The sequence below is a fragment of the Enoplosus armatus genome, chromosome 7, assembly GCF_043641665.1.
Source record: "Enoplosus armatus isolate fEnoArm2 chromosome 7, fEnoArm2.hap1, whole genome shotgun sequence".
NCBI lineage: Eukaryota > Metazoa > Chordata > Actinopteri > Centrarchiformes > Enoplosidae > Enoplosus > Enoplosus armatus.
Window position 1 is genome coordinate 21,287,280 of NC_092186.1, and position 12,401 is coordinate 21,299,680.

The following is a 12,401-nucleotide window of genomic DNA, read 5'->3' on the forward strand; positions in this document are numbered from 1 at the left end:
CGTAGCACCCAGTTTTGTTGAAGGAACCTTGAACATATGGTATCGCCCCTCCACACTTTAAGTGGTACTTCAGTTATTTAATATTGCACTTCCATAAAGTTTGAGGACTAGAGATAGACTTACTGGGTCCATACTATCGATTTAAGGTCCATAAAAACACTGAATTTCCCATTATGCAACACGACATCATCTTTCATTAGATACTCCGCACCTCAGTTTATAATGCAGGCTTTCTGTTATAAATGTGTTGTCTCTAAGGCAGAGAAAACCCCTGATGACCTCGTCAGGGTTATTTTCTCAGACTTGACAAAGCTCCTTCTGCAGAACCACAGAAGTATTACAGCTATTGAATATTACATGAATAGTAAACTGATCTTTATGTGTAAAATCAGTTGAGTTTCCCTTAAACTTAATTTAGTGGATAGTACAGATGCAATTGTGTTTTAAAACACGTAACCAAATTAGGCTGCAATTAAGAAATAATAGATTTTCCACAATATTTGCTTTTATTAATTACTCCGAAAATGTCCAAGTTATTGCCAAATACCCATCACAACTAAGCTACCAGTGCCCAAAGAGATACCTTTAAAATAGCTCTCTTACTCAAACAGCCTAAGCACAAATTTCCTCTTGATTTGAGAAGCTGTAGCAAATATATATTAGTCTAAATGTTTTTTAACTGATAAATAACTTCAATGATTGATGGATGACCCAACTAATTGGCTGATCAGTTAATCAACGAATCATTTCATCACTACAACAAATCAAACTGTCCATACAAGAGGTGACACAACATGAACTGAAATTTGATGAGTCAGGCACATCAAGGAGTGTGTCTTTAGAGACTCTGAAGAGCTAAGTTCCCAGGCTATCTGCTCTTTTCAGAGTATTGAAGCAGTGCTGACCTATGTGAAGCTGACACCCTGATGAATGGGCTTATCTTACTAACAGGACTTGTGGGAGGAGAGGCACTTTATTAATTATACTCAGCTTTACCACCGGTTTTATGTGCGCACCTGAAGACAGGCTTACCCGTGGTGGTAGAAGAAAGGGAATAGAAAAAGGAGGAATCAGAAAGGACAGGGTAGGGAGACTAAAAATACATAAGTGAAAGGGTTGTTAAACTTAGTTGCATCAAGTTGTGTGATTTAATAGCAGTATTTACGGAATTTATGGTGTTTATGAATAATCAGTTCATCCCTCTGTTATCACTCAGTGCTTCACTCCAGTTTTTACAAGAGTTGAACGGATGGAATGAAATCCACTTCCCTGATTGGTTACTTGGTGGGATTTGGCATTGAGAAGAGTGCCCATACAGGACATTGGCAAGACCAATGGGGCAATTCCCAGGATTATATCTGCAAACAGACACACGTACACTTTTTTTTATGGAACCTTGATACAAAGCTGTGCTGCAGATCATAAAGGAAAGGTTCAGTGGTTGTAATTGAGAGTGATTTTCTGTAGCATAAAGTACCGTTTCACTGTTGTAAAATACACGCTGGGTTTTATTATCTCATGTCTACCTATAAAGTCTCAGTTTTTCCATCAGAGCAATCAAGAAAATAACACTCAAACTGCTGTTGTCTTGCTAATTGTGGCTTGGATGGTTCACATGTATGTATGGATGGTTCATGTCCATACATACAATATCACCTGGAACTGTAACTCTGCATAAATATTTTGTTATTTGGACAGTGCACAATAACAGTAATATGAACATTAACACACCATTAAGATTGATGTATATTAAATTATACACACGCATTATATCCCCAGAGAAAACTCACCATAAGCTTCTATAAACAAACACGAGCTCTTTGCGTTTGCCTTCACCTAATCGTTTTGCTCCAGTCGTGGCGGGGCCTCAGAAAGGCCAGTCAGTCAGTCAGTCAGTCAGTCAGTCAGTCAGGTGCATTCAGTACTTAGTTACAGAGCAACAAATCTCAAGAACTACAGACCAGATAACCTTGAAGTCCTTGAACCTTTTTTTTTTTTATGAATATTCATGTTCCCCAATGATTTCCAGTCCTTTCATGAAGCACCCATTTTACACAAGCCCAAATGTCTTCTAGAACATAAAAAAAATCTAAATCTAATACACATGTTGCCATTGCACATTCATGTTCAGTAGTCGTCAACATGAACAAAATATCTTGCCAGATTGCCATTTGCAGAGGACAACAATGCTCTCAAGGAGTATTTTATTTTAGTGACCGTATGGCCTTTTATTATACATAGAGACCATCTACCTTCAGGACACACTGTCATACTGTAAGATGTAGTAAACATCATCCATTATGAAAGTGCGTGAACAGCCGCTAGGGGCGCTGTTCATGTCTCTGTAGTTGTTTATTCTTAATCATTATTGGCCAGTCTGTTCTGTAAAATTGTAAAATTGATTCATCAGTGACTCATCAAATGCGGGCTTGTGTTTGCTTCGTATGAAGGTGTGTGTGTGTGTGTGTGTGTGTGTGTGTGTGTGTGTGTGTGTGTGTGTGTGTGTGTGGCAAATGTTTTCTCACCACAGACCCTCCATCCTTTCTCCTCCCCGTCCTCCTCCGTCTTCTTAATACAATGGGGAGTTCATACTCAGTGCAAACACTGATCTCCCAGTTTTGAAAAAGAAATTATCCATCCTCTCATCTGTGAGTCACACTTCATTGTACACCCACACTGTCTTTTGCCTTATGGCTCAACTTCTTTGAATCATTGCGTTTTGGTATTAAAATCTCTTTGACAGTTTAGTCATCAACATTTCTATGTATTTAGCGTATTTGCTTTTCCACATTCACATCTGTGAATCAAGGCGGACCGTCTTGTTTGTATCAAACAATGCTGTAAGAGCCTGAAAGTGATGGGCAGAAAATCTCCATATAATGTAAAGGCACTTTTATACTGGTACCACCATGATCGACTTCTTATGGCCAAGATGCCACTCATGGCCAAAGACATTTAGCTCTGGCTTGCTCTGTCAGTTCCTCAGGAAAACATGCTTTCCTTTCTGAACGTTCACCAGTTATTTCAGCTCTCCCCCATCTTTTGATAGGTTGGTGTAAAACAGGCTGAAGTGAATCCCTGGCCTGAGAGCAGATGGGAACGCTTTTATATGAAATGGTATTTCGGTGGTATTTCTGAGGGCTGTTGGGTTAAATATGGCTATAACGCACCACAGAGCTACGTACATTCTGGGCTGTTGCTTCACCGTGGCGTCATTTAATTAAAAATATATCTGTTGAAGTGGCTTGAAATTATTAGTATGTCATTTGTGCTGTGATTATTCTGGTTACTGTGCTGCAGTGCTGTATTAGACTGATAATCCTGACAAACATGCTTATGCGATCGAAACATTGATCACTTGCCAGTAAACACAGATCACATGTCAGTAAACACACGGGGGATCATGTTGATCAGTGTGGGCAGGCTCTAGGTTTTTTCTTTAACTCTACAATAGGAAACACTAGAATGAATTAACACTAGCTACTAGATTTTTTTGATAAAGTACATTGGCATAGATTTTTGTTCTCTGTCTTTTCATTTCATATTTGTAAAACACGTATTGAATTATTGTATATTGATTTGATTGATTTTGTTCGGTTTACTTTAGCACTCTGAGTTGTTGCACCATTTTGCCACAGTGTGCATCTCCTTAGCTTAGCATAATATACTGTACCTCCCTGTATGTGGCTGTCTGATCTCTTCAGTGTCAATAATACTGTGCACCTCCACATTTTAGAAAACTACATCCAGGAGACTCTTGATCAACACATGATTGTAACTGAAAACTCATCATCAGGTGTATCTTGAGCCTTACATACATGAGAGGAGTGATGATAAAGGTCCTAGTCCTGAGCCAGAAGACGAGCGGGAACCTACAGCAGAAAGAGGAAACATTTAAGTTGAATTTGCTATGTGTTTGAAGGTCAACAGACATATCAGGGACTCTTTTTTTTTAAGTGCAGATGGGGCTGCAGTCTACCTTCCTTCCTTCCTTGCTTGATTACAAAGCAGTGACAGAAATGTGACAATGCAATGAGGAAATGGTGTCATGGTCCCTGCAGGCTGACAAATCCCCTCGACTGTGGAGGTGTCTCACATTAGTTTTTTGTTGTCTGGCCAACAGCTAACACACCAGAGCAGCTTTAGCCTTGAAAACCAGACAATATCACGCTAGCTGACGTCACATGTGGCCTCCCCGTTCCAAAGGAGACTTGAAATGAGTCCAGAAGACATTTCTGTCCTATTATCTTATGGAGGCTAATCTCCAGGTTATCATGCAGCCATCTAGCACCTCAGTCTCACACCTTACTGGTTGAAATTCAGTATGTTAGTTTGTGCAGGAAAGGGACGTCTATGTAGTTAATGCAAATATTTCTCTAAATACACAAAACTGTTCATGAGTAACTTTGTTTTGCCATTTTATAATAGCATTAGGCAGGGTGATTTCTTTATGAAAACTTGTGTGAGAATAGAAGTATTATCATGAGGAATGAGGAGCAGCAGGCCCATTTAGTGAGCACGCAGCGTGCCGGTGATGGAGGCAGATGTGCACAGCGAGCATAAATTTGGGAAAAGACACCCAAATAAGACTGATGGCTTTACTTTGCCCAGCATCTGTGGGACGACTCGGGCTCTAGCTGAACTGATCGTTGAACGTCACTCCACAGCTAAGTCAATGTGCTCGGCAACTGTGGATATGAAATGCAGCATGCATAAAAAGGGAAACGAGGATGTTTGTCTTGCTTTGGTATTTCATCTTCCTGTGGAAATGGGAGCTGGGCGGCTGCATGACATTTCTGGGCACTGCCAGATTAATCTGGACAAAAAGAGGAAGGGAGGATTTCTACTTTATGTTTTCTCCCCGTAGTGGCAGCTGTGGTGATCTGTTTTGATAGGAGAACATGACTGGAATAGCTGGGGACTCGTCTCCAGGGGAGAGTCGGAGGCCTAGCAGGGGTTTTGACAACTGTAGTCTGGCAACACCCATGCATACACTTTTTATGGAGACATTTGCTTGTATAAAAAAAATTTTGCCCGCTAACTTTGGGTCAACCTCAAGATGTAGTTATACTCAAGTTTCAGAGCTACAGTTTAGAAGCTTCAAACTACTTTCTGCGTCTGCAGATGTAGAAAAGACAGCACCAAAAATGGCAAAAACAATGAACTAATGAATGTTTTAAGACGAGCTTAGAGCAATGATCCCTGATTCTCAAGAGCTTAAAATCCCATTTGTGGTCTGCTAATGCTTTCAGAGATATGCTTAAACTTTCACAGCATGTAACTTTGATTGAATTTTGCAAAGTAACAGTCACGTATTGAACACCCAGCTTCATTATGAATCACATTATCTTGTAAGGAATAACCATTCATTTGGCGTCTATATGGAACAAGCAGACTTAGTAGGAAATCACAGAAGTATCGGACTGTGAGCACCAGCTGGCGGCGGAGAGAGCACTTGGTGTCTCTCTCTCTCTCTCTCTCTCTCTCTCTCTCTCTCTCTCTCTCTCTCTCTCTCTCTCTCTCTCTCTCTCTCTCTCTCTCTCTCTCTCTCTCTCTCTCTCTCTCTCTCTCTCTCTCTCTCTCTCTCTCTCTCTCATATCTATGAAAGTCTTGAGTCAATACATGGACAGCATGGTGGAAAAATTCATCTACTTCCTGTGTCTTTGTGCTGAAAATCCATGTTAAAAGCCACTTTGTTGGTTCTGCAGCAGGGTCATTTGCCACACAGTCCTTGGTGAATGCTATTTGGAGCCTGGGGATGGGAACCATGAGTGCTGGCTGTTTATAGAGACAGGAGTGAGAGAGGGGAAGAGATGAAGAACAATGATGGGGAGTGGAAGAAGAGATGGACAGACAAGTGCTGCCAATAATCCTACACTGAATGCTATAATATGTAGCATTAGTCTGATATAGTGCTGAATTGATTATTTGGTGATTATTGGATGATCTGATATTTGATTAATAGTCAGTCATTTATCAAGCAACAATGCCAAATATTCACTGGATCAAGGCTCTGAAACTGAGATCATTGTTTTTACCTATTTTCATTTTATAGACTACATAATTCATTGATTAATCAAATAAATCTGCAGATGAATCGATAGCGTCCCTTTCTTGCTGCCCTAGTTTGTTCATTAAATGCTTATGCTTAATTATCCGTCCTTTTATAAAAACAAAAATAGGCATAAATAAATTAAATATTGGGCATCGCCACCGTCCTGGCATTCTCAAACATCTTTTGTTCATCTCTGCACAAACTGCCGGCATGCTGCTATATGGTTTCTGGCCCTGACCCACTTTTCTTAGAGGTGGGTGACGTCACTCGATGAAACATCTCTTTTTCTCTTTTTTTTTCAAAGGATGCAGTCGTGCAACAAAACAGACATGTACCATCCAGTTCCTTGTGTGTGTGTGTGTGTGTGTGTGATGGGTACTTTGTTTCTGCAAATGTTACAGTTGATAGCTCACAGTGCAGCCACCTGGACAGTACAGCCAAGGCCTAATTTTAGCATCCACAGGCACAAACGCAAACTGACACCGTCTCTTTGTCTTTCCTCTGCCACACTGACACAGGCTCTTTCACTGAAACACACAGTGAGCCTGAAGGTGATGGCTGTCGATGGCCATTTCTGGAGGTTTTCTCATGCCATGCCCCCTGGCTTTCTGTTTGCGCTGCCAGGTAATGAGACAGGGGGGGGGGGGGGATATTTCCATAGACGGCTTCTCTCCTCTTGGCCTCTTCTGTCAGATTCTTCCTCCATCTTTGGGTCGGGAGCAGGCAGGTTAGAGAAGTGGTGAGAGGAGGGAAAATGTAGGTGGGGGAGATTGAATATATGGCTTTCTTCCTTCCTGTGCCAGTAGAGATATGTAATGAACAACAGCGGGAGACCAAATGATTTTATGTGCACCGTCTTGTTTGTGTTACAGTCTATGAAACTGTGTTTGTGCAAATGTTAGAGCCTCTGAAATTAGTTGACATCTCTCTCTACATAAATGAAATCTTAAGCTGCTTCATATTCAAAGGTTGATTGTGAGAGTGCAGCATAGTAGCTGCTACATAGAAGCATATGGCTTTCGTCAGCACATCCTGTGTAAATAATTGCATCTATGTCTTCTGCTCTCCCCTGATCACATCTGATCAGCTCCATGCAGGTCTGCAAAACAGTGTATGCAATAAAATGGAGGCTGCACTCACTTAGCTACACGTCACGTGCCCCGTCTTGATATTGGAGCATTTTTTTTTCCTGCCTCAGCATCATTGCAGCATGGCGAGGTCATTGTTAGTGTATCTGCCGGTCTTGAGCAGCTTTTCTGTCCTCACCTGCGTCCTCCTCCTCCTGCCTCTCAGGGCCAGGAGGATGGATGAGTAACTCCAACGAAAGAGCCTTTTAAACCTCCTGTTTGCAATATGCCTGTCTATCTCTCGGTTTGTCTACTGTATGTCCGTCTCTGTGCTTGCTATCTCTTTGTCTACTTACTGTTTCTTACAACCTGTCTTTCTGCAGTTTTATTTTCTCTCTCTGCTTGTTTGTGTGCCTGCCAGCCTTCGTCCTGTTCTACTAATTACTCGTCTCCTTGTCTGCTAACCCGCCTGCCTGCCTGTCAGCGGATCCACATGCTTCTCCTTGTGCTTAGTCAACAGCTTGACTCAAAACCCTCAAAACAAGCCAACGCACCGTCTTCACACTTTAATTCCCTCATGCCATTCTCTCACCTGAGTGTGCATCTGACATGAACTTGATTGAATGCTCTCATATCTAAATTAGTATTTAAAAGCCATAAACATTAGACTTTTTACCAAAAACATCCTACACTTCTGCTTCTAGATCTCAATGGTGTGTTATTGTCCTCTCTACTTACTATGCACAGCAGCAGAGTTTGGAGTGGCCTGGCCTGGCCCGCTGTGGCTGGAAGCACAAGGTGTGTGTGTGTGTGTGTGTGTGTGTGTGTGTGTGTGTGTGTGTGTGTGTGTGTGTGTGTGTGTGTGTGTGTGTGTGTGTGTGTGTGTGTGTGTGTGTGTCTGTGTTGTTGGTTAGCCTCTTCATCTCTTCCTTCTTTGGATGAGCTTGTTAAACAGCCCCTGCTCCGCCTGCCCTGAAGTAGAGCTCTCCTTATACAAGTGTGTTTTAGTGGGGGTGTGCAGTAGCATGCATGTGCAACCGTGTGTGATTTACATTTTTGTTTGTGTGTCCAGAGCATGGTGTCTCTTCCAGTTTAGTTCTCTGGCTAATAAAGAAGAACAGCTCATCTTCTTTAATCACTGGGACAATGATAGGGTAATGCACAGACTGAATCACAGCTCTTAGTTTAAGACGAGACTGATTCAAAGCAATGTCTACTTGTGTTCCTCAAATAGGAAAACAATATACAGTGTATTCATTGTATAGATGCTCCAAAAAGTTTAAAGAATCTAATCTATAAATTCGATTGCAATGTTGGATTTTGTTCACCTGTAGATGAGAGCATCAGACATTTCACTTCTTCTCAGGCTCAAACCTCAATTTGTAAAAAGCTAATGACATGCAGCGCCAGTGTGTTTTTACTAATTCTTAGGGGTTGATAATGGGAGTTAAAACTGCTGTGTTTCAAGACGGGTTCTTTATTTTATTGAAGGCAGTGTTGGTGCCAACCTCTTCCTGTAGGTTGAAGGGTGGACCACAGGGTTGTAATAATAATACACTCTGTGCTGCTCTGGATGGTGTTCCTCCTGTAGTGAGTTTGTTTTCACTTCTTGGGACCCTTTCTAAAGTTAGCTTCCCACCTCTCCAAGATTATCCTGAACCCCACATTCTAAACTCTTCTTAGAAACCAGATAAACATTACTCTGAAAATATTTCCCATAGAAATTAGTGTTGAGTCCACAGACACGCTAGAAAAAGAAGTGGCTTTGTGTTTGTTTTTTTTCTATAAGTGCTTTCCAGAGCAGAATCTTTGAACGTCTAACTCTGACCAGTCTACGGCTTTTTTTAAAGTTTGGCAGTGTCCTGTCCTGTTTGGCTTCTTGTCCTTTGGCTTTTCCTAGAATTACATTACTCTGTCTTGAGACGAGACGGCTAATCACGTTAGCACTTGTGCTAGCATCCCTCTGAACGGAAGCCATTAAGTCATTACACAGTGTGTACCGCACGCTCTGTTATTTCCCTGGCCATTAATTCACCCCTGCCTACGCATTCATGTATTCTTTCACATCAACGTCATCCAATCAGATTTAGATCCTGCTGTGCTCTGAACTTGGAATATTTATTAATTGCATTATTATTCAATTACGCTGGTCCACTGAATCGTGTGTATACAATTTCTAAGTTTTGCTTCTGGTCTTTGTGTGTGTTTGAACTGTTTGTATACAGCGAGATGAAAAACTTTGGAACAGAATACTTAGTTCACATTATTCTGGTTATTTATAATGTGTATCATTAGTGGCAGTTATTACCACCTCTGTAGCCAAATAGAAAAGAAACTAAAGCTTTAAACCTATGCCTGATTTTGCCATAGTTTTTGGCAATCTGCTAATGGTTGTTTTTGGTCTTTTTAATTTTCTTAAAATAATACTCAACAAGCCAATAAAATTAAAGAAAAAATAATAAGCAAAGACAATGAAATAAAGTGAAATAATAATGCAGATTTCAATCTCATGTAATGCAGACTTTCTGTAGCCAGGGTACAGCTACCATGTGCACAGTGACACACCCTAACACACACACACACATACACAAAATACTTCATTAGCACAGCTGTAAACCTGTCAGCTCTTGCTTGGGGGCAAAGCAGGATTTACAGGAGAGGGGAGGAGACCTAAGGAAAGAAAAAGAAGAGAGGCCAATACAGGGGCTAGTAATATGGAAAGATATTTATTGAAGACATTAAACACGATGGCAACGTAAAGAAACGTGTTTCTGACAGATGCGATCAAAAACGGCCTGCTGAAATGAAAGTGCACTTTGTCAAAAATGAGTTGAAGTTGGTATGCCTTGATGATGCCTCATGTGAAGATGCTAGCATGGTGCAAGTCGCGTTAAAAGGACGAAGACAACAAGGCCTCCCCAGCTGGCAGTATCATGGAGGATAATTATAACCAGGTTTTGACATTGAATTTTCAGTTAGCACTAAACTGGGCCACGACGAGGAAAAGAGTTTGCTTCTGGATGGCATCAGGCACAAGATGCATAAACAAACATGAAGAATTGAAGCAGCAGTTTAGAGACTTGACTCAGCAGAGAGTCAAAAAGAAACTATGGATGTAGCAGAACAGCTGTTGATGGACAATTAAGGCTCCCTCCCTCTGTAGCCTGTAGCGTGGCTGAGAGAGCACACCGCGTCCTCATACGGAGACCTCCGACAGACGCCTCACCGAGATTAGCGAGAGAGAAACTGTCAAGCCCCGGAATGTAATCTAAAGTCATCTTTAGTCTGGCTTGACAAAAGTGAAACCTTCAGTACTATGAAAAAAAAACTTGCTCTCAGTTGTGTTGGGGAGGAGGTGTCTGTAAGTGTGCAAATTATCTTTGTACCTGTAAAATACAGCAGAATGACCAAACAACACGTGCGTACTCACAAGCACCCACACAAACAGTATGATCGTTTTTAGCACTCCCCCTACAGAAGTATTGTCCTTAAAAAGATATTGTGTTTGGTCATTCATTGCCGCACTCAAGGCCACAGTTGTTAAATTTCCAATTTATTGTTGACATTTCAAAGTGTCCAACTTGTGAGACGTGTTGCATTGACCCACTAGGGCACATGTTTTCTACCCTCAATTACATAAACCTATATAATATTTTTCATACATCCCACACATGTGAATCGTTTTTTTCCCCTCCTCCTCTGAGTACTGCCTTTGGTGCTGCTTCCCAACACCTGATCACCTAGCGACTATGAATATTCATCAAGCTCTGTTTCTTGAGGTGTTTGCGTATGCTCTTAAAATGTCTACATGTGTGCCTACCTATTGTGTATACAAGGACAAGCCTTTGTATTTGTGAACGTGCCTTCAGTTTGTGCGTATGTGAGTTGTGACAGTGGCCGTTCATAGGATGTTCGCAGGCTCAATGGGAGGGTATTTCTGGGTGAGACCCCTCATGGCAGGCAGGTCTTTCTGGATCGATTTGCCATTTTGTCTACAGCCATGCTGATGCAAACTTAGTGTGGTAAAGAGATTGTATGAAATGTAAGAAATGATGACATTTGTCTTTAATTCATGAGTGGAGTCACTGGTGTTGAATTTGAGTACCAGACGCAGATCAAGAACAGGATACCGTGTGTGTTTTTGTGTGAGTGTGTGGTTTTGTGTGAGTGAGTTAGCGGGAGGTAGCATCAGGTTCCTGCTCTGAGGCTCAGTGTGTATCTGCATGTGGTATTAGGAAGAGATAGGTTGGTCATGAGATGATGTGATGAGTTCACAACCAGACAAAGACGAGGAAGAATGAGTGTCGAGGAATTATCAGAGAACAAATGGAGGGGGACAACTGGGCTTTCATCTGGGGTAAGAATAAGCCGAGAGATGGATTGTGATTGAACATAGTACTGGAGTGTAATGCTCTCGTGTAATACGATGCTATTTGAGTTGATTTTGTGGAAACAATTTGTGGTGAACTTCTGTTGTTAATTCAGTCCAGAGTACATCCCGATAGTGCAGAGGAAAGTTTGAGTTGTTGTTGAAAGAGATCATGTGAAAAGCTTGAACTCTCGAACCACATCTGCCAATCTGTGGTGATCACTACATGTTCAGTTTGTTTACTGGTGAAAATTCAGTTGAAATGTTGCATCAGTCCATTTTTGAGAGGTTGCAGTATTACGTGTGCGGACGGACTACTTCTCCTTTTCCTTTGTACGCTGCTTTTGTCCTGAACCTGCCCTCAACTGGGGTTGGACCTGCAATACACACTAGTCACTTTCTTTACAGGAGAACATTTAATGTCTGTTTCAAGGACCAGTGTGCATTTAAGACATTTCTTTCCCAAAAGCTACAGAAAGTTGTCTTCAGGCCAGAACACACACTCACACTTCATCATTTGTGTTGTCGGTGAGTGAGCAGCTGGAGATCTTGGTGCCTTGGTCAAAGCCACGCGGTCATGTACACAGTAGATGTGGAGGGAGGGGACAGTGAGCCTTGTTGAATTCCTCAGCTGAGATTCTCCAAGTTAGTTTAGGGGTTCAAACTGGCAATCGTATGGCTAATCAACACATTAGGGATCTCATAAGCTTAATGTAGCATTGTGGATTAAAGCGTTGTTTATTATCAGCTGTGTGACCTACAGTAGGTTCCTCTGCTCCGCAGCTCTCTAAGATATTCTTGTTAAATTCTTGGCGCATTGATTTTCGCAGTGCTAATGAGTTTTCCATTCCAAAAAGATGCCCTGAGGATTGCAAGGCTGCCTGTCCATCTGCGCTGACCGTGAACACAT

At 41.6% G+C, this 12,401-nt stretch overlaps 1 protein-coding gene across 1 annotated transcript in view; it reads left to right on the forward strand.

The window, feature by feature from the left end:
- The window catches only part of sgip1a (SH3GL interacting endocytic adaptor 1a), a 54,904-nt gene that overhangs the window by 15,021 nt on the left and 27,482 nt on the right, over positions 1-12,401 (forward strand). The gene's annotated exons all lie outside the window — the stretch shown is intronic.